Genomic DNA, 20,883 nt, shown 5'->3' on the forward strand with positions numbered 1-20,883 from the left:
GTTAGCATCCATGTGAATAATTTACAGACAACCCACTGTTGTTCAAAAGCCACCTGAATCCCAGAAGGTGACTGTGGCTTAGATGGATATTTGAGGTTTGTGATTAGCTGCTTGAGACCCACCTGTGGCCATCTGTTTTTCTCTCAAGCTTAATTGCTTAAATTTGCTCTTTACAGAGCAAAAGCACTTTGGCAAACCTCACCATTTTCTCTAATCTAGGCTGTAAGCTGCTAGAATGGTAGCTCTGTTGGTTTTTTTATGAAAAAGATGCCATGAATAGCAGCAACACGGTACTTACGGCAACATGAGCAAATCATTTATCTGATTCCTGTCTGTTGGGTTGTTAAGTGGAAGCCAAAAATAGCACATCCATTCCTGACCCCTGAAATTTGTTTCAAAAGCTCTGCAGTAACTTCCGCTCCCACTAAGGAGCTGGAAACATTATTAATAATATGAAGTCTTTTAAAAGAACCAGGTAAATTCACTAAGCCCACTGACCTCTTGCTTAGTGAATTCTGAGGACTGCATGCTCATTACATATAAGAGTCTGGCGTTTCAGATGTTATTTAATTTACTGTTTCTCATGGCAAATAGTCTGGGGCAAGAAAAGCTTCAGGGCTAGTTCTCAATGCAGTCTTTATAATGTGGCTTTCACTACAGAATGCTGTGCAGTGTTAGTTCTGCATCAAATGCCATGACAGACTGAATGTTGCCATAAGCATGAATCTGATGAGTGCTTTTCTGCATTCTTTTTTCCATAAAAATACCAGCCTCTCTGCTAATTCAGGGAGTCCCACAGCCACTCTCTAGCAGGTGCCTAGGACACTGGTCACCCCAGACTCACAGCACACCCAGGCTGCCATCAGACTATCCCTCCTGTGAAGCCCTGCCCTGTTTCAGAACATCTACACTAGCATTGAAGTTCAGATTATTTTTGATTCTCCCCACTTAGTGTGGGTTGCTGAATACTGCCCAACCAGGGTCTTTCTGCAGGAGCTAAACTGAAAGATGTACTTCAGGCACTAATGGGCTTTAAGTCCCTGGGAACACACTGCAGCTACTCTGCAGAAAAAGCTCCAAAAAGACAAATGTTGGACCCTGGGCACCATTTTGCTGCTAATGCTGACACCTCCATCCTTCACTCTTTGGGCTCTGATCCACTTTGCAGCCAAAGTTCTGCAATATGTGCACAGCAAGATTAACAATGCATACATTCTACTGACCAGGATGCATGTCTGCAGAGGAAATTACTGTGAAGTTAGCAAGTGGGACTGGGAACTTACTGTACACTAACTTCCTAATTCCTATGAGTAGACCACTCGTAGAGATAATTCACTCCTCCCTGAAAAAGGCATATTCTCCTTCAACAAAAATTTAAATGCTACTTTAGAGGACATTAGGATGCTGGATGATTAAACATTTATCTGAATCAACTTTCAGAGTTGTAAAATTCTGTGTATTGACATTTGAAATTAGAGGAGATGTAATTTTTATTTTCAAAATAAAGTACAGTTTACCATTGAAATCTTAGTTCTGAATCAAAGAGCCAATACAAGAGCTTATCTTGGTTTAATGATCAATTTCAAGAAGCAGAATCAAGTGAATTTGGCTTATCTTTTTTTTTTTTTCTGAGAACAACAGTGCAAATAAACCCCACAGAAATTTTTCTGATATTATTTTTTCTCTCACTGTCCTTGATTTTCAGCCAACTAGTTTAGGAGGACTCTTTAGACCACAAAGTCTGTATTGAAGCAAATATAATACTTTGAGGTGAAATGTTAAATTTACACAATGAAATGTATTTCAGAAGCAATTTTTTCTAAAGCAGGACAGGATCAAGCTTAACACTGTTGGATTCATTTTCTATTTGTCTGGCTGCCTGACCATATCTTTATTCAGTAATTATGCTTTCATCTCAGAGTATTGGGTGCTTATGCTTGGTTTGAGAGAAAAAATATAATTCCCAAATTGCTTCCAGTTTACGCTCTGTATTTCTTCCCATTTATAGAATGTTTTCTGCCTTGGTGTTTTGAGTGGGCAAACCACCACACTAGCAAAATATCTTTTCAGCCTGAGGCTACTGGGATTTGTCATACCAGCATGGAGGTGGACATATGTTGATTTTTACCTCCAAACCCCCTGTTGATTTTTACGTTCAAATCAATATGTTAATTTTTACCTCCTTTGTACACAAGCAATCTCCGAGCATGTGGTGTGGCCTGCAGTCAGTGCCAGCCCCTGGGCTTGGCAGCTTGGTCAGATCTCTACATGTTTTCAGCATAAGATTACATCTGATCTGGAAAAAGTTGAAATCTAACTATACATGTTGTTGTCGTAAGGCTCCAGTTTTACTAAGTGTATATGTATACCTGGTCTCATTTGCAAATCAAAGAGCCAAGTAGCTAAGAGTTTCTTGCTTGGCAGTTATTCTCCCTTCCACCAACCCCATGATTCTAGAAATAAAGAGACCCAGAAGAACACAAACACCTTTGTACCTAACAAGCTTTCTTTTTCAGGGTAGGTTTGTGTATACTACCTTAACATTTCGTTTAGCTATAATTGGAAGGTGACTTGTACGCTGTTTGTTACAAGTGTGCTCCTCGAACTTGAGGCAAGAGATTACAGAGATACCAATTCATTGCTGTGACTCTCAACAAAATTACAAAAACACAACCTGATATCTAACGGAAGAGGAAATACCAGAGCTGTAACTCACAGCAATATTATTTCCACACAAAAAGGATATAGAATGTTCACAAGTGATCACCACAGTAGCTATTACCACAGTAGCTCTATTACATCTTCTGTAACTTTCTCAATTTCCTTTTACTTTCTTTAACTCTTGTGATTTTCCAACCTGAGTAATTTCCCCTGAAGTAATTTGAAAAATTGGCATTAATATAAAAGTACATCCTGCTTGCAACACATTATATAATTTATATAAACAGTTTGCAGAAAACTCTAAATTCTCCCTTTGATACCTTCTTATACAGAAGACGATAAGTACATAGAAAATATAATATGGCCATATTTATGTAAAGTATACACATGGATACTGTTCTAATAGATCATTAATATTTTGCACATGCATATGACCACTTTAGTCACAAATAACTTGAGGGAAAAACTACTGCATCTGCTGTCATTGATACAATTATATTATCTTCCTTTCTGCACTGTTACTTGCAAAATAATTTCTTAGCTCTGAGATCTTTGTTCTGATCAGCTGCCCCAAATAGAATCAGTTGCAGTCATGTAAATAGAAGTTCAGCTTAACTATTTTCCTATTTGAAAAATCACTTTTACCTGAAGCAAGAGATGCTCCATTTCCCTTTCCTGTTTTCCCTCCCTTCAGCTACAAAAATAATTATCTCCATGACAGGTACCAAAATTTTGCTATCTGCCTCTCTCTCCCTTCAAAAACACACTCAGCAGCACTTTGTGACAATCGATCAAAAGCATTACAATAATAGTGTTCAACACAGTCTTCACAGGCATATTCACTTATCCATCTCTGGGATTTCTGTTTGCTATGAGAGCTGAAGAGTGGGAGTCAGACTTCCAGGAGCTTCCTTTTGTTCCTGCCACCATCTCCAAGGAGCAAGCTTCTATAACCATCTCTACAGTCTACACACACCCCAGGTGGCCAACGTTCATGGCCACCATCAACTTTCTTTCCCTTTTTGTGACACCTTCTTTTAGGTAGACTCCTCTATTTAACACATAGAATTTACCTTCTGCCTGATGCCATGTTTTTAGGCACATCCTCTGCAAAAGCTTCCAATTCTCTACTTGGTCCCTTCCAGACAGATGGGGATGCCTTTCTGCACCAGTTTGCAGCTAAAACATCTTGGCTAACTGGGACACCAGGGTGAAACTATAAAATTACAGCTTTAGTGCAGGTTCTTACTGCCTCTGGCCATATACTGTTTCTTTGGTCATTGGTGAAATAATTTAACCATGGTGAACTAATTTAACATCTTCTCCATCTCTAAAACACATGTACTAATACATGCATAAACTCTTATCCCTAATACTACTGGTCCCAAGTGAGTCCTGAGAAGCTGAATGTATTTAAAGAGTGCTTATTGACATTCAGCTGAAGCATCTTATTGACCTGTAAATTATCTTCTGGGTTAGATGACAAATCCTAAACCAAATTCATCATGGCAGTACATGATGCAACCAAGATGCTAAAATAGTCAAAACAAATCAACAACAACTACTACACAATTCTAGGAGTTATTCTGTTGTGAATCTAAAGAAAAAGGTATATCCTTTCCCCTTTTACAGCTCTGGGATAATATTCCAGCTTTTCTCAAATTTCAGATTTTAAAAACCCCTAAAGTACTGCACTAAAATCTGCTTTTGTTGCTTTACTGAAGTAGGTCTTGGTGAGCAGTGCAAGCAAGTGGCTTAATGCTAATTATTTTCTAAAAACATTTAAGCATATTTAAAAAATTTTAAAGTAATTTAAGAAGTAAAACAGAGATATGCTTTGTCTTCCACCTTTGCCATGTTACTAACACTGAAGCTGCCATCTGTGGAACAGAAGCAATAGCAACACCAATGGGATGGATTGGAAAGAAAGGATAAACATACCTGCAAATAATTTAATCATACACCCCTGAAACTTTTGGGACTTCAGATGGTAATTTCATTTGAAGCAGGACCAGGTCCAAGTAGACAATTAAATTTTTAAACTGGAAGACTGATGAGGCTGCACCCACACACCTGTATAAAGAGAGCTCCTCACACAAAGCCATTTAAATGTGTTTTCAATTGCATTAGAAAGGCTTGATTGTAAACCAAACTCAATTGTATTTACCCCAAGCAAGCCCAGGAGGAAGAGTAAGAAGGAATGGTTGCTATCCCAATCTTCTATAGGCATGGACATGAAACAAAGCTGCTAATTTACCTTTTGTGGCCCACTTGTAGAGGCAAGGGTCTTCAGGAGGATTGGAATGGTGCCCGTAGGCTCCCTGCTGCAGCTGTGGGTGCTGTGTGAGTCGGGAATAGCACACATGACATGGCCTTCAAGGAACAGGAGCACAAAGCAGCATTAAAGCAACTGCACTGAGAAAAAAAAGGCTGGAGCCAGAGACACAGTTTTCAACAAAAGTTCTGCCAAGACTGCACCATTTTGATCCTGTTCAAACCAGTTAAGTGCTCCATGCAACCTTTTCCCCATCTATTTAGAAAACTGGAGTTGTATGATTTTTAATGGTAAGTGGCATGGACCCCATAAATAACATTCTGCTATTGATCATCAATGTTACTCATCCCAGTCATCAGTGAAATAAAGAAACTGCAACTTAGTGGAACCAGGGGGTGGAGGAGACAGAATACTGTTTTAGTATTTTGGAATTATTAAAAGTGGAATTATGTTGCCATGTTCTTTTAAAAGTTTTAAAGTTCTTTTGAAAGTTTTCTATACCTTCTGATGTTTACATATTTCTACTAGAGTTCTCATGCACTGTTCATGTAAATAATGATTGTTTTGCATTCTTCTTTGTGGGAAGAGAGAATTGATGGCCTGTTAGTTTGACCAGTGTGGCTAGAGAGGTAGCAATTTCATCCTCCAATCCACTGTTAGAATTCTAATCGCTTTTAGAATTCTATATATTGTGAGGTCAGAAATAAAACTTCTTCTTTTCCTTCTTTTACATCTTAAGTGAGTGTGTGAGTTATTTCATGTCACAGTGCAACAGAATTACACCTGTCCAGTCATGCTCACTCTTCACTTCTGGGGATGTACAGGTCATCTCCAGTGCAAGCTGAAAGGTAACCTCTGAAGATAATAGTACCACATCAGTTTGCGAATAGAAGCAAGATCCTAATCTCCATAATCTTGTCAAATTACTTATTGGGAATTAGAGAGGGGGGGAAATAGAAAGAAATACGTACCTCTGTGTATTTTAATAGAGATTGTTTTGAGGAAATATAAGCCATGCACAGGTGGGATAAATCCATGCTGAATAAATAAACAGAACTGGCACAGAAAAGTAACTGCACAAAAATCTCATGCCAGGGGAAATATGCTACAGGCTGTCCTGTCAAGCAGCAAAAAAATGAAAATAAAAAGGTCTTGCTTTGAGAAAGACAAATGGTTTCAAATAGTTCTTTAACACTGATACAAACAAGGTCAGCTATTGTGATGCCTGTCTCGCTTCCAGAATTCAGTGGGGGAGCAGAGGGGAGTGATTCATGGAAAGCAAGCAAGAAGTAGTGCTGAAATGGAGCTGAGAAGGCCATGAGCAAAGTCCTGATTATTTGTCTTTACATAATGTAAGACAAGCAGAATATGAAATTAAATGAAATTAGAAGGCAATGTACTTAAAATGCCAATTACTTCTTCACTGCTATCTTGAAAACCAAATACTTCAAGAACAATTAATTGTTCCCATGAAACTTGATCATTTTTGTAGTGGTTGTAAGCAATAATTAGTAAAAATCAAGAAATGCATATACATGTATGAAGAGAATCTCCCTAATAGCTACAAATACTATAGGCAGAACTATGTCCTGATTTCTCTGTGACAGAGTTGGCTCCTTACAGAGACAAGGGGCTGCCTGGGACTGACAGTTTTTATCAAGTTTGACCTAACAAATTGTTGCACTTTATCCACTAACTGAGAAAAGAAACTAATTAATACACGCATAATCTTTGCTTCAGTATTAAGAGGCAAAAATGATTACAGATGGCAGAACTAATCTGAATTTTCCCCAAGAGGAAGGGAAGGAAATACTAAAAAAAAAAAAAAAATACACCAAAAGTAATGGATGCCAGGATTAAAATAAAATAAAATAAAATAAAATAAAATAAAATAAAATAAAATAAAATAAAATAAAATAAAATAAAATGGGTTAAGACTAACAAAGATCTGCATTCAAGTACTAGCTACAGAGGCATTTTGAAAAAAGCTGGCAGGAGATAAAAGAGACACCTCAGGAAATGCATTTCGATCCTTACAAATAGGTTGTAACTTGGTACCGATGGGGGTTGAGGGGGGGTAGAGAGAGGAGTCGGGGTAGAGCATCCTCGTTACTAAAACTAAAAAAGTTACGAGTGTGGTATGCTTTTTGTTTGCCCGCTGGAGCGGCATCCTGCGGCGGTGTACACGCGGCGTACGCGCGGGCAGAGCCTGAGGACTCACACCGGCATCCAAAGGCTTAACATTCCCGCAAGAGCCCGCCCGCAGACAGGACACATCAAGCAGGGCAATGACGTCTCCGCCCGACCGTCTGTGAACGCCGCTCCCCACTTTTCCCCCCGAGGGGTCCTGGCAGCCCCGGCACGCACGAACCCCGACAGCTCCCGGGACCAGGTCCGAGCCAAGCCGCGCTCCGCCGGGGCACCGTCCCCGAGCTCCGCGGGCTGCCGGCACCGCTCCCGCCCCCGCGACGGGCTCCGGCTGCCCCGGGCTGGGGCAGAAACTCGGGGAAAGGGCTCTCCCCGCCTTGGGAAGGGCCTGGCACGCCCCGCGGGCTAGCTGACAGCGCTCACCTGCCGGCTGCACGCAGCCACCCGCGGGCTCGGAGCGGAGCGGGGAGCTCAGCCGGGACCGCAGCGCAGCCAGCACAGGTCCGGTGCCCAGAGAGCGCGTTCGCCGCCTCCGAGCGCGTCACGGTCGGGCTCGGGCTGAGTGCTTGGGCAACTCACGCCAGCGGCCCGGGCAGCGGGGCCCGCGCTGCCTCGATAAGGGGAGGGGGATGCTGGCTAAAGACATGAATGAAAGATGAGCGCCGCTGCCCGGCCAGGACGGTGCCCTCCGAGGCTCGTGGGGCGGCTGGGGCAGCGACGCTCCGGGGGCGGGGGGCCGTGCCCCGGCGGCAGGCGGCGCTCGGGGCTGCCGCTGGGGCTGTGGCGGCGGCGAGCGGGGCCGCACCAACCAGAGCGAGCAGGGCGCCAGAGCGGGGCGAGGCGATGGAGCGGGGAACGGCCGGCGCCGTTCCCGGTCCCGGCGGGGAGGAAGCAGCGCCTGAGGTGAGAGGGGCTGCGGGCGGGCGGGCCAGGGGCGAGGGAATGGCGCTGGGTAGCGGCAACTCCGCCGCTGGCCGGCGGCTCCGTGCCGAAGTTGCCGGGTCCCGTCCGTGCCCGGGCCGTGCGCGGAGTGGGGGGCGCCGCCAGAGCGGGGGCGAAGCGCGGCCGCCCCGCCCTGTCCCTGCCGCCTGCCCCGGGCTGGGCGCTGCCCGCGGCGGGCCCGGCCCTGCCCGGCCCGGCTCTGCCCGGCCCGGCCCTGCCCGGCCCTGCCCTGCCCTGCCCGGCTCTGCCCTGCCCTGCCCTGCCCTGCCCGGCTCTGCCCTGCCCGGCCCTGCCCTGCCCTGCCCTGCCCGGCCCTGCCCTGCGGAGCGCAGCGAGCCCGGCCCTGCCCGGCGCCGCGGCCGAAGGTAACGGGGCCGGCGGTGGGGCGGCGGCGCCGGGAGCTGTACCGGGGCGCAGCCCTGCCCGGACCTCCCGGGAGCGCTGCTTTGTTCGCTTGCCTGCTTGGGGATTTTGGGTGGCGATTCCCTTTCCTTAGGGAAACGGGGTGTGCGGAGCTGTCACTGGAATGACGGTGGTGTGCCCGTGCATGCTGCTGCACAGGGGCCCCAGATCCCGTAGTTTTTGTTTAGGCAGAGCTCCCGCTGGTTTCCTGGGTCTTTCTCAAGGTTTACACAAAATTAAGTCCTTAGGCTGCAACATCTCCTAAATAGTATGCATAGCTAACGTGATTATGAATTTCAGTTTGGATCCTAGGCAAAATTTGCTCTGAATAGGCAAGGCAGTCATAGTTAATGTTTGCTAAATGCATTACTATAAATTTGAGTGCATATTATTAGTATGATCAGACCATAAATTCTGAAGGAATATGAAGGGGCTGTCTTGATTCAGATCTACACTGTATGGTTTGAACATTCCGGCTTTGGCACTGACTCTGAAAACAGTGGTTAAGGTTTGTCCCAAAGAAGAAAGAACCAACCATAAGACCCTTGACAAGCCTGATCACTTCCAGGGGAGTAGTTTTGAGAAGGCAATCTCTCCTTTCTTTGAAGCACTTGTGCAGCAGATACTTTTGCAAGAAGAACTTCTTACTGCATCTTTCTCCCCAGGGTAAAATTGGATAGGTCCGTAAAAAGTGACAAACCTCCACCTGAGGGCATTTTTTTAGTTCAGCCTGAAGCACCAAAGTTACTTGAGAAGAGAAGCTGTCTTTTGACTCTGCTTATCCTTCCCCTGGCTATTTCCACAGTTCTGAAATGACTCGAGGGTGACCTTCAGAGAAAGAAGTCAGCTTTGCTCAGAGGATTTAAAACCTTTTATTCGCCCTTCTTAAGGCTTCTCTAAAACAAACAAGCAGAGCATATGGAAGGAAAGCTATGATTGAATATTCAGCAATTCATTTCCCTTGGGTAAAAGCTGATAGATGTTTTCACTTGTTGTGGAAAGGTTTTTAGTCAAGCAAGAAAGATCTGATTTGACACTGCTGAAGTAAATCATGAGGTAAGGCAAAGGAGGGTAGTACTTTTTGGTACATCAGTCCTGATGTGGGGAAACGGGTTAGAAACTGGGTGAACTGTTGCAAGGCTTTTTCCATTATACTTTTATTTTGGTGGGTTAATCAGTGTATCAGTTTCTGTGAAAACTCAAGACTCCTGCCTTCTAAAAAACATTAGCAATATCACCAGATATTTTCAGATAGTGCATATCTTAGACACTTTAGCACTCACCAAGAGATTAACAGCACTTGGCCTTGTGCCTTTGGGCTCGTGCCTAATAATACATCACAGGAGCACTGCATTAACTGTCAATAAATATTTGCCATCACTTCGGGTTTAAGTAACAGAGTGGCTTTAAAACAGCATAGAAAGAAAAGTTTCAGCTCAGTTTTTAAATGTGACACAGCCCTTTGTATGACTAACTCTTGGTTCCTGGATCTATTGAAAGGGTCCCCATTAATCTAGCCCAGCTTCGTTTATCTGGCTTTGGTTTTAAAGACCTAAAACACCTGAGTTTATTTCTTTAATTTCCCCTTAGTAGCTCCATGTTGATAAAACAGATGAGAGAAGAGTTTTACTAGAATTGCATTTTTTTGCTGAACTTAGGCAGGACTGTGATGGTCATATTCATATTTCCCTTTCTTTTATCATTGTGTTTGATTCTGGAAGAAATCCTTTTAAATGCCTGACTGATTTCAGGACACTGTAAGAAATTACCCTCAGGTAATCCGATTGTGCCTTCCACTGAACCCAGCACTGTCTGCAGTCCGACAGGATCAGTAATCAAGCCAGTGTTGGATGGATTTTTAGACATTGTGGAAAACCTTGGACTTCACCAGCATGAGACCAGACTAATCGGAGAAGTTAGACCCACAAAAGCTGGTGGGAACTAATGATGCTATATCTGTAGCTATGCTAATATTGTGCATTGGTACTCTTGGTAGGGGGTAAGTACCCAGGGGGGGAATTATTCCAGAGTATTGTCTTCTGAATGCTTAGGCATAGCTTTTAGCTTGGGAACTTGCATGCACACAGCTATTTGATTGCTCATTTTGAGCAATTAGGGGAAAGACTGAGATAGATTTGATCCCTGTGTCCTCAGATTGTTTGCAAGAAAGAAAAAGAGGCAACATTTCAAAACTGAATGAATGATAAAAATAAATGTTCAATTTAAATAGTATTAAGAGAAGAAACAGGAAACTGGAGATAGTGGAAACGCCAAAGTTTTTAAATGTCTGAATGACTGAGGATCCTTTCTCCTATTTTAAAAATGACATAGGCAATCAAGGACCAGAGTGATACAAATGGGTTTCAGTAGACGGTTCAAAAATTTTCAGATAAATGTAGGTGATAAGGATTGAGATTATTTCTTTTCAAATGTTCTTAGCTCTACTAAAAACATGAAGAAACTTACCAGGTCTGATGCAGTACCTCTTTAAATATTCAGTGCCTTGAATTGTGTGGAATAATTCAGTTAAGACATTAGTTTTGAGTTACCTGACTCACGTGTTTCCCTACTCAGATGAATGTCTTCATCAGCTTATAAGAGGTGCTATAATCAGCAAACAATGCTTTGTTTGCATCGGGCATTTTTAAGAACCAATTAATTAAACCTGACAACTTTAAGTTACTTGGTGCTGCTTCTCTGATGTATGCTGCCTCTGCACCACACGTGTGTTCCATTTCAAGAGGCAGTTTAGCCCATGGAAAGTCAGAGTCTGTTGCTTCTGTTGCTCTTGTGTAGTGTTTTACCTGCGAGAGACGTCTTCCTTGCTTCTCACTTAGTTGTCCTTCACTGGACTAAGATACAAAGGCAAATTATGTGGACTGTGGTTAAAGTGTGAGCTGAGTGAAAAAAACAATGTGAAGGTGTTGGTCATAGTGCCTGATGAAAGACCCTTGGACTATCCCTGACTTCCCAGCAGAGAGGATGGACACTCCCTATGTTATTTAAGATGAAAGAGGGGCTACAGTCACTCTTGCTTTCTTAATATTGTCCTTCTGCCCTTGACAATTCAAAAATAATTTGTGATAGTTTACTGAATGCTGATGTGCTATAGGATGAGTGCTTTACTTCTTCAAACTTCCAGTGCTTTCACTAACCTTAGGTGCATAAACAGCAATTTCTAGAGCATTTTTCTTCATATTAAGTATCTAAAATATCTTTATTTTTTTGCTCTGGAATTAAGAAGTATGCAGCCTCCCAGTTTCTTAACATGAACTGGCATCTCTGGTAATTGTTCAGGTTCTACCAACAAATTTGCCATTCCACCACTAATTTATGATAAAATCTAAATCTTTAAAGCAAATCAGAGGTTTGTGGTACTTTTTCCAAGTGACAAAAAGCTAAAGGAGGAATTTCAATTATTGTAATTTAATTAAGCCACTATAGTGGCTTATTTCTGAGTAGAAAAGGTCCCAAATTATTTCTTTCTTCTTCTCTTCCAGGGTTCTAAATAAATACTTTAAAAATAAGAATAATTAAGACTGTAAACTGTGATACCAGCTGTTGGTCAAAATAAATGTAAAGCCACTATGTTTGCAGGGTATCTGCAGAAACAATGGTTCTCCATGCTGTGTGCTTGGTCAGCCAGTGTCTTTCTGAGCTCTCAGTAGAATCTGTGATGCTTGTTGAAAACAAGAGATCCAGCTAAAGTGTGTTAAATTAAAGTTCTGCACAAGTTGCAGGAGATAAATCAATGTTTGACAAATGAAAGGATATGAGCATTTAAAAGAAAAAATGTACTCAAGATTCTAGGAATATTAAAGCAACCAAGATGAAGCAAAAGTAAAGCATTAAAAATGTATCCTTTCAGTGTTGTTTCAAGAAGAATTACCCATGTTGGTGTTTATGGAGATTATTCTCATCTTATTCAGAGCTTTGTGTTTCTTGAAGATACAAATAATATTTAGACTGAGATGGTACCCGCAAGAAGCACTTTGTAAATATTAATGTTGTGGGGGATTTTTCGCAATTGAGTTAGAGCTGTTTGTCTCAGCCATCTATAAATGGTTCTGCAAGCAAAATAAATAGACTGATATCAGCTAGGCGGGGAGTAATGGGTAAGATCCATCTTTGTGTGCAGAATAGTGCAAGGATGCCCACTTGGGAATGGGAGCAGCTGGAGCCATGCTGGTGATACCCTTCTCTGCCTGAATTACATTGTTCCTTAGGGGGAAAACGGTGACGACACACAGCAGGATCATAGAATCATTTAGGCTGCAAAAAGTCTTTAAGATCATGAAGTCTGACTGTTAACACTAACGCATTGCTATGCTGGCTTTGTTTAGTACACCTGGGATTTGAGCATGGTCCTCTGGGAACATCAGAGAGGATTTATAAACATGTTTATTTGTTTGTTATATATCTCTTTCCATCTTGCAATGTTTGTTGGGGTTTCTTCTAATGTTTCTAGTCAGAAACATTCTTGGGATGGTTTGACAATGTAACTGGTTTCCTAGATGTACTGTATAGCAGTTATGTGTTGGCTGTGAACTGGATTCCTCACATCATCATTTTGTGCACATTTGCCCCACTGAGTTACAAGACATCTATGATTTTAAAATGTTTAAGGAGAAACAGGACAGATTAGGGAAAAAGGAGGAGAAGGAAACCATATTTAGGATAAACCATCTTCCAGGGATTTGACACAGCTGTGAGAATAATTTTTTTGTGCCTAGCCTGGTACCCCTGAAAATGAAACCTAATTTCTTCAAGTCTAGCACATTTCTGAGACTTTGGGATTTTATCTGTCCAGTATGTTGAACAGAACTGAATCCTGAAATTAAAACTTGTTTCTACTCACTTTTTAATTTCTCGAGTTAGAACTGGACCTACACTTACTGTTTTTAAATGTTTGTCATATCAAACCAGTTTAGAGTCAAAGAAAATACTGCTTGGATACCCATTTGTCTGAAAATGCGTATCTCTTAGTGCAGATCTGCTTACTGTCTTCGAGGGTGTAAATATTTGCATCCTTTTAGAGTCTCTCCCTGTTGCCTTCTCTTCCCCTTTGGTCTCTCCCTTGCTATGGTAGTACATGGATTGTGAGCCCTGGTTTCTGAGTTGTGTAACATTCCTGGTTCAGATGGCTTTGGCGTTACTGACCTGACAAACTCTGTATTTGTTTACAGCTGAGGCAACGCTGAACTACATGAGCAATAAGAACATCACATTCAGAGTCAACAAGAATGGGAATGTGCTGGTTTAACCAAGTGATATAGATTAATGAAGGGACCAATATCTGATTCCCATTAGTGGGTCTAGGTCATGTTGTGGTGTAAGGCAGTGTCAGCCAGGAACCTGTCCCACTGACTGAAGATGGTTATCATAATGATGGACTGATTTTTGCAATGTATAGGAAAAAGTCTGTAGAGTTTTGTTTGGTTTGGGATTTTGCAGGGTTTTTTTTTAGGAGGGGGAGTTCATATGATTCTAAGAATAAGAACATCCTGCTTTGGAAATGAGGTGGAAGCAATTGGTAGAGAAAGTGCATTGTCAACACTGTGAATCATTGAATGTTCTAAATAATAGGATGAAGGATAGACTGAGCTTGAGGGAAGATGAGGGGTTTTTGAACTTCTCAGAGTGAAGTGTGAGAATCCTAGGTACTCCATGCTGAACAGATTGTAATGGATGTGAGGAAAAATGGTTGTTTTCCTTCAGATTATCAGTGCAATTTTTTTTTCAGCTGGTAAAGCCAGGAAGCTCATATGGAGACTCTGTAATTACAATATAAATTAATTCAACAAAACTCTGAGTGAAACTCAAGCTTCTTTAGAGCTTTTCAAACCTTATCCCAAGACTAAAGTCTGTATGGTTTAGAATTCTACTTTATTCTGACCTGTCAGGATGAGACTTTTACTTGGTTCTCACAAATTAATTCTCTTCCCTCACAAACTGCCTTTGATAATGTTCCAAAATTAAGGAAGAAATACTTAAAAAAGCAGATATTTCCCAGAACATGGAACACATCTCATAAATTTTAATTTCTAATTCTGACATTAGAAATGGTTGCTTTTGGAGATCACTATAATGTGCTTCTAGTTAATGAAGATTGTTTTAGGCCATCAAGACTGATTCTTGCAGTTATACTTTGATGGCAGAGACCTGCTGTATGCCTCCATGGACAGTCTAGTACCACTCTATTACCATTACTGGACCTTTTGTCATCTTTTGAGACTACCAGACCTTGTTGTTCAGTTGAGCTGTTAAATTTGATTACAGTAATGGATGCTGATGTACACTAATGCCTGTTGATTGCAATAATGCATATTGACATATTTCTGAACTTACCTGCCAGACTTAAGCAATCCATGAAGCCACAAGAGGTGTGTCTGGGGTTTCTGTTAATGTGCATGAGTATGCTAACTTTGAATGGTATCACTTATATGATGGCTTTCCCTGTAGAGGAGCACACAGTAAAATCATGACCCTGTTAGGTTTAATCAGACGGTTTCTGTGGCGGTACTCAATAATATATTCAGTCTATGTTCCCAGCTAAGTTTTAGGCTTTTTTCTGGCTTGCATTCAGAACTTGTGTTCATTGTTTAAGGGAAAGTCATATCAGTTCCTTAAGGAAGTCTCCTCTATTCAGCCTACAAGAAGGCAGGAACAACTCTAGTCACACCAGTTCTAGTTCAGATAAGGTAAAGTTCTGTACCTAGAATAACTTTATTGCCATGTTCTTGTCTGTTGTGTTTTTCAAGGTCATTTATTCAAATTTTGAGGAGTAATTTTTAATGTTATTATATACTGTAAAGTCATCAAAGGTGTTTCAGGAAGGACTTTTCTGAGTATGACTCTAAAGCCTGCAAAAACCTTTGCAAATATATATATGGATTAAGGAAGTTGATCAAGGTTACATGTGAAAGAGAGAGAAAAGAGAAATTTTGAAAAGTCTTTTCATGACAAGTTTAAGTAGTTTAGAAGGAGGTAGAAGGCTCCATTTCATATCTGCTGATTTAGAAACAAAAGGTTGAGTCCCATAAGGCTGGGAAATGCACAGCATACACAAACTTTTATTTATCCACTGGAAGCAGAAGCAGCATTCTCTCCAGGCTTTAGAGAGTTCCCAGCATTTTGTGATTGTAGATTGTGAATATCCTCTTTCACGTGTATATTCTTCAATGTAAATGTCACTAAAATATTTCTCAGTTTAGTATTGCATTTACTGTTTCCCTAAAAGCCTGATTTTGAGCTCAGCCTCTCCTGGTGGTTGTATGAGGCTTCGTACCATGAAGGTTTCCTCTGGCAGCAGAGGGACTGGAATTTGTTCTGCAGACTGCTGTTCAGGGTTCTTAATTGGAAACATGGCAGGGAAGTGTTCTTCTTGGCTGAGGTAAATCAAAGGAGCCTGTCTAGACCTACCTTTGTGTAAATGAGAGCATGCCTCAGTCCTAGGTGTTTGTACTTGTATTTATTTTTACTTGTACAGTGGTCTAGAGTTGAAACCCTCAGAGTTATGGATGAATAATATATCACCCTTGGACTAAGCAAGAGTAAAACCTTTGATTTTATTTCTTTCCTAGCTTTAAAATAAAAGATTGTGAGAAGAGCTTACATTCAATGTCTAATTCTGACAGACTTCACCCTTAGATCATAGAATCATAGAATATTTTGAGTTGGAAGGAATCCACAAGGATCCTTGAGTCTATGGATGCAATTTGTTCTATGGCTTCTCAGTTTCCACTGCAATCTGCTGGTGTTCTTGCCTAACTACTTTTCAATAAAAATAGGTGATTCTCACTTTGTTGCTGCAGGCCCCCAGCCAGTTAATAATTAGCATTGACTCCATGCTTCTAGAAGGCTCACCAATCACTTTTATTATACTTGCTAAGAAACCCATTGCCCTTACAGACAGTCACGATACAGATGGACCCAATTGGTCCTTCAATCTAAACACCACCACCATTGGCCAATTAAGAAACCACCCTTTGGTAAACAAATCTCCATGACACATTCCACATGTTCACAACAACAGGTGCAGCAAGTGAAGATAAGAATAGTTTATCATTCATTTCTCTGATCTTTTCACAGCCTTTCCCAGGACAACACCTGGGAAAATCTGTGCCTGCTCTCTGTGGCCAGAGAGCTGCTGCCACATCACTTGGCTTTCTTCCTCTACTGTGGGCTCCAATATGATGGTTCTGCACTTGGGTCAAGTGAGAGCAGCCTCAGGACTGCCCAGCTTGGTCTGTTTGTAGACATGTATGATCAGGGATGCACTTTCCATCTGGAAGTCACTTTGGCAAGCTCTGCTTTTCTGCTACAGGAAGGGAATCAGCATAAATACTATCAAAACATGTACTATCTTTGACTTGGCACCGTAATGCTGTGTTTTCTGTAGGTGAAAATTTTACCTGAGCAATTGCAATCAAAGATTGGCTGCTTCTCTGCACTATCCCAGTGGCATTGGATAATGGAATAGTATGAGCTGGTAGGGACCCTTCATCAGTAATTCACACAAACACACCACCTTGGTGTCCTGAAGCTGATGGGCTCACAAAAAATAAGGGGTTTCAAGAGTGTGTCCTTATAGAACATAGAAAAGCCTTTTATTTGTCAGATCTCATATATTCTCTTTTATTTAGCAAATCTCATTCATTGTAATGACTAGCTTACGGTTCTTGTGCTTTATCATGTTAATAAGTGCGTTCAATAACCATTGCGTTTCTCTGTAAACTAGATAGCATCTGTGGGAGACTGTGACAAATAATACCTGTTCAAATGCTGCACATGTGGATATGCATGCTTTTTTGTTTCATATCAAACACAAAGCTCCTTGTTCAACAACCTACTACAATTCTAAATGCTGGATTTTTTTTTTTTTATGTTATCCAGAATTTATTTATCCTTTAAATTAAGGGATTCATCTTTAGTTTAAGTGAGAAAAGACTGGTGTGCGATCCAAAACTCATACTTTGATACTTTTTAATGAACTGGATTAATTGAGCTTCTTATAAAAAAGTGTTTTGGGGGGGGGGGGGGGCTCATTGCTCTATGTATGCATCAGTGTGAAGAACCAGAAAGTCAGATGAGGATTTGCCATATATAGTGGCAGCCGCCTGATTCTTTTCTGAAGCCTCTGGAGTCAGCATTTCTCTGGGCTCTTATTGCTTCCTTTGTCAAAAAGATTTCTCAAGCACATTCAGATTATCAAAGTTTAGTGACATGGTTCCTTCCCCACATTTTTGTTTCTTTGGCATCCTTTATACCACTCTTGGCACCCTCAAAACTGGACCATTATTAAAGAGAAGTAATTATACCACCAAAAGATCCTACTCTACAATTTTTAAGTTATTATATTCATCACTGGAGATTTCCGGGAAAAATCTTGAAGCAAGAGACATAGCTAAAGTTAAATTTAATAGCATAAGAAAGGTATAAAAGAAATCAAACCCTTCGTTTTCAGAATGTAAATTAAAATGCAGCATTGGGGTTTAGGGGCAAACTGCTCCCAAGAGCAGGATGCATCATGAATGTGCAATGTGAGGTTTTTTGAACCTTCCAGTGAAGTGTTCTATTAACTACTGATTTTGAGCTATTTCTACCTATGAAAGCTAGTAAGCATGGTTCAACTTTGAGGCATCCATTATTGGAATTTCACCTGGCCGTTACGTGTATTCAGGTAGTCATAATCTAATGATCCACTTTCACTTAAAATGAGTTAATGTAGAATTACCATAGACTAGTGCTCTGACTTAAAATAGTGCTAGGTCAGAGTAGAACAACAGTGTCCTGGCTGTTTATCTGTACAGTTTGCATTATTTTCTCTCCTCTGTTATAACAAGCAAGAGCTTTTCTCCATTTGTGTATTCACCTACCCAGTCACAGTGATAACAGGTGTCACCTGAAGTAGTTTCAGTCACCAGCTCCATATTGGTGGGACAGTCTCTGAATTAAGGTGTGGGTCCTTACCAGCTAGGATTGACAATACCTGACTTCAGGTTTCTGAATTAATTCTTCAGCCCCATGTAGGGACTGCATGAAAGGAAAAGGCAGGAGGGAATATGACATTGTGCCCTACATTGGTGGTGGTACAGAGCTTGTATCTTGTACAGTGATAGTGAGGATGGAAGATAATGAATGAGTGTGATAAGGAAAAGAGTGTCCCTCTGCCTTTTCCAAAATTTCACCGGCACCAACTGGTAAATATTGGAGTGCCAGGAAACATATGGGTTTCCAGGGATCCAGTGATACATTTTGACACATTTTTGTGTTGCTTATTTGCCAATGTTACATTTTTGCTATACCAGTGGATTCTCAACAGCACAGGAATAAGTATATTAGTACATTTATGATTAAGGCTTTTTAATTATATAAAGGCAGTCTCATTCATTAGGTTTTATTTCCCACCCTTTGGTTTTTATTATTTTTTTGAGTGGAGCAGTAAGCATGAATGTGAGAGGCAAGGCCTTGGTAGCTTTGCAGGAGCAAAATGGGTGGAAAGTGATGACAAAGTCCCATTGGGGAAGAGGAAAAGGCAGGCAGCCAGGGCGTTAGGAATGCCTGCTATGAGCTGGCATGCAGGATGTGACTGGAGGGAAGGCTTAGGTGAGACTGGAACAGGGAGGTCTAGCCTGGAGTTTCATTTCAAAGCTTTTTGAGCCCAGGAAGGGCTGGAAGTGGTTTGTGTGCATGCTTGGCTGTAAGAGATCCATTATTGCACTAGCCAGTCCTGATTCCTGATGGGCACTGGTGTCACAGACCTCTTCAAGGAGTCTCTCTTTCTACAGAAAGTACTGCTCAGCCTCAATGACACATACTGAAGCTTTTGTTCTTTTTAGCGAGTTATAGGGATAGATTTAGGCCTCGCCTAGCAGACTTCTTCTCCCATTGCCGATCCCCCTGCTCCCTTGATGCAGTGCATGGGAACCAGAACCACACTGACTTCCCTCCACCTCCTCAACCCAGCATACTCCTCACAAGAAACCAGAAACAAAGAGTGTGTCATGTGTCACTTTGTGTCTGTGACTCGGCCTGCCACAAACCCTCAAAGGAGCGTGTGTCCCTACTGCATCGCTTGGTGTATGTGCATGGAAAAGAGGCGCCTGCTCCTTTGAAGGGTGCCTAAGGCACCAAAAACCTGTTTTGGTGACTTCAGGTGGGGCAAGAAGACATTAGCCTGCAACAAAGTAAAGTGCACACCATTTTTGGGGAAAGCTAAGCCAGTGGACTGAAGTACACAGAGCTGGTTTCCTTCGGGGGGATGTGGGTGAGGGAGGGATAGGCAGCAGCATATGGCAGTTCAGTTCTGAAAAGGCACTGTGGAGAACAGCAGCTCCTTATTTAGCAGATCAGCTTCCTCTCTGGATGCCCTGACTGCATTTTGTAGAAGACCTAATTCTTTCCTTGATAACTGAATGGATTTTGTCTGGAAATAGAGAATCTCCTGGTGCCTCTAACTGAAGATTTTTTCTGAAGTGGAAGGACACTATCAATTTCAAGGCAAATAACATATGTTTGAGGAGAATTTTAGGAGGCAGCATATCAAGATTTTAGGCCAAACCCTGAGAAAACATTTGGAAAGCATTTCAGAAGTAAGTAAATGCAAAAGATAGAATCATGGAGGGGAAAAAAAAAAAAAGGTCTCTTTACTTTCATCTGCTCTTTAGCTGGACAAAGTCAAAGGAAAATCTCTGCTTAATCACAGATGCATCTTGCGAACACCTGCAGGCTGATGATTCAAATAACCTCCTTCTTGCTACTCTGAATGTTCTGGAATGGGAAGCACAGGTAGGATGAAACTGGGGCTTAGGGAAAGAGAATTTGTGTTTGTTCTGGCAAGTTGCAGATTTTATTGTCATTTGAAGATACCTTAAGGTCAATCTTGTGCTCTGTGAGTCACCTAGAAGAAGTCATGGAGCAGTGCCAGGAGCTGGCAAGCAACTGATAGTAAATAACTGACTTAACTAGAGTGATATAGTTGGAATAGACCCAGAAGGCCAGGTATGACAAAAATAGCTCAGTGTAAATGACAAATTTTGTTTTCCTGTGCACTTTTATGGCCACACACAGTTATTTTTCAAGTCAACATAAGAAGTACCAATTTTCAAAGCAAAAATTAGAGCAGGAGGCATGCAGAATATTTCTTTGAATTTTGACTTTGCAGCATGTTGCTAGTCTATTATAAAACTTACTGCCCTCACCCTCTAGAAGGAAGAAAGAAAACAAAGAGATGCTGAAATAATATATATCCATTTGCCTTAGACAAAGCAATCAGGTAATGTAATTTCACTAAGAGTAGTTGAAACAGTGATGAGGAGAAGAACTGATCAGAAAATGGAAAAAGTATATATTTTTCTAGGGAAAGCATGCACTTCTGGTTTTAGGGTTTGTATAGTGTGCCCAAGTTCCACTTCTAGGCACTGAATGACAGATGAAGACTGGGCAAGGCTAAC

The 20,883-nt window shown here is 41.5% G+C and overlaps 1 protein-coding gene across 4 annotated transcripts in view; it reads left to right on the forward strand.

The window, feature by feature from the left end:
• The first annotated feature begins 6,998 nt into the window (after positions 1-6,998).
• KCNG2 (potassium voltage-gated channel modifier subfamily G member 2) overlaps positions 6,999-20,883 on the forward strand; it is a 55,606-nt gene continuing 41,721 nt past the window's right edge. The window contains exon 1 of one of the 4 annotated variants that reach the window (XM_085571554.1): positions 6,999-7,328. The gene's annotated coding sequence lies outside the window, so the exon portion shown is untranslated. The other 3 variants (XM_085571553.1, XM_021553396.3, XM_085571555.1) reach the window with 3 other exon arrangements.

Source organism: Lonchura striata, chromosome 2 (genome assembly GCF_050655825.1).
Source record: "Lonchura striata isolate lonStrDom1 chromosome 2, ASM5065582v1, whole genome shotgun sequence".
NCBI classification, from domain to species: Eukaryota; Metazoa; Chordata; class Aves; order Passeriformes; family Estrildidae; genus Lonchura; species Lonchura striata.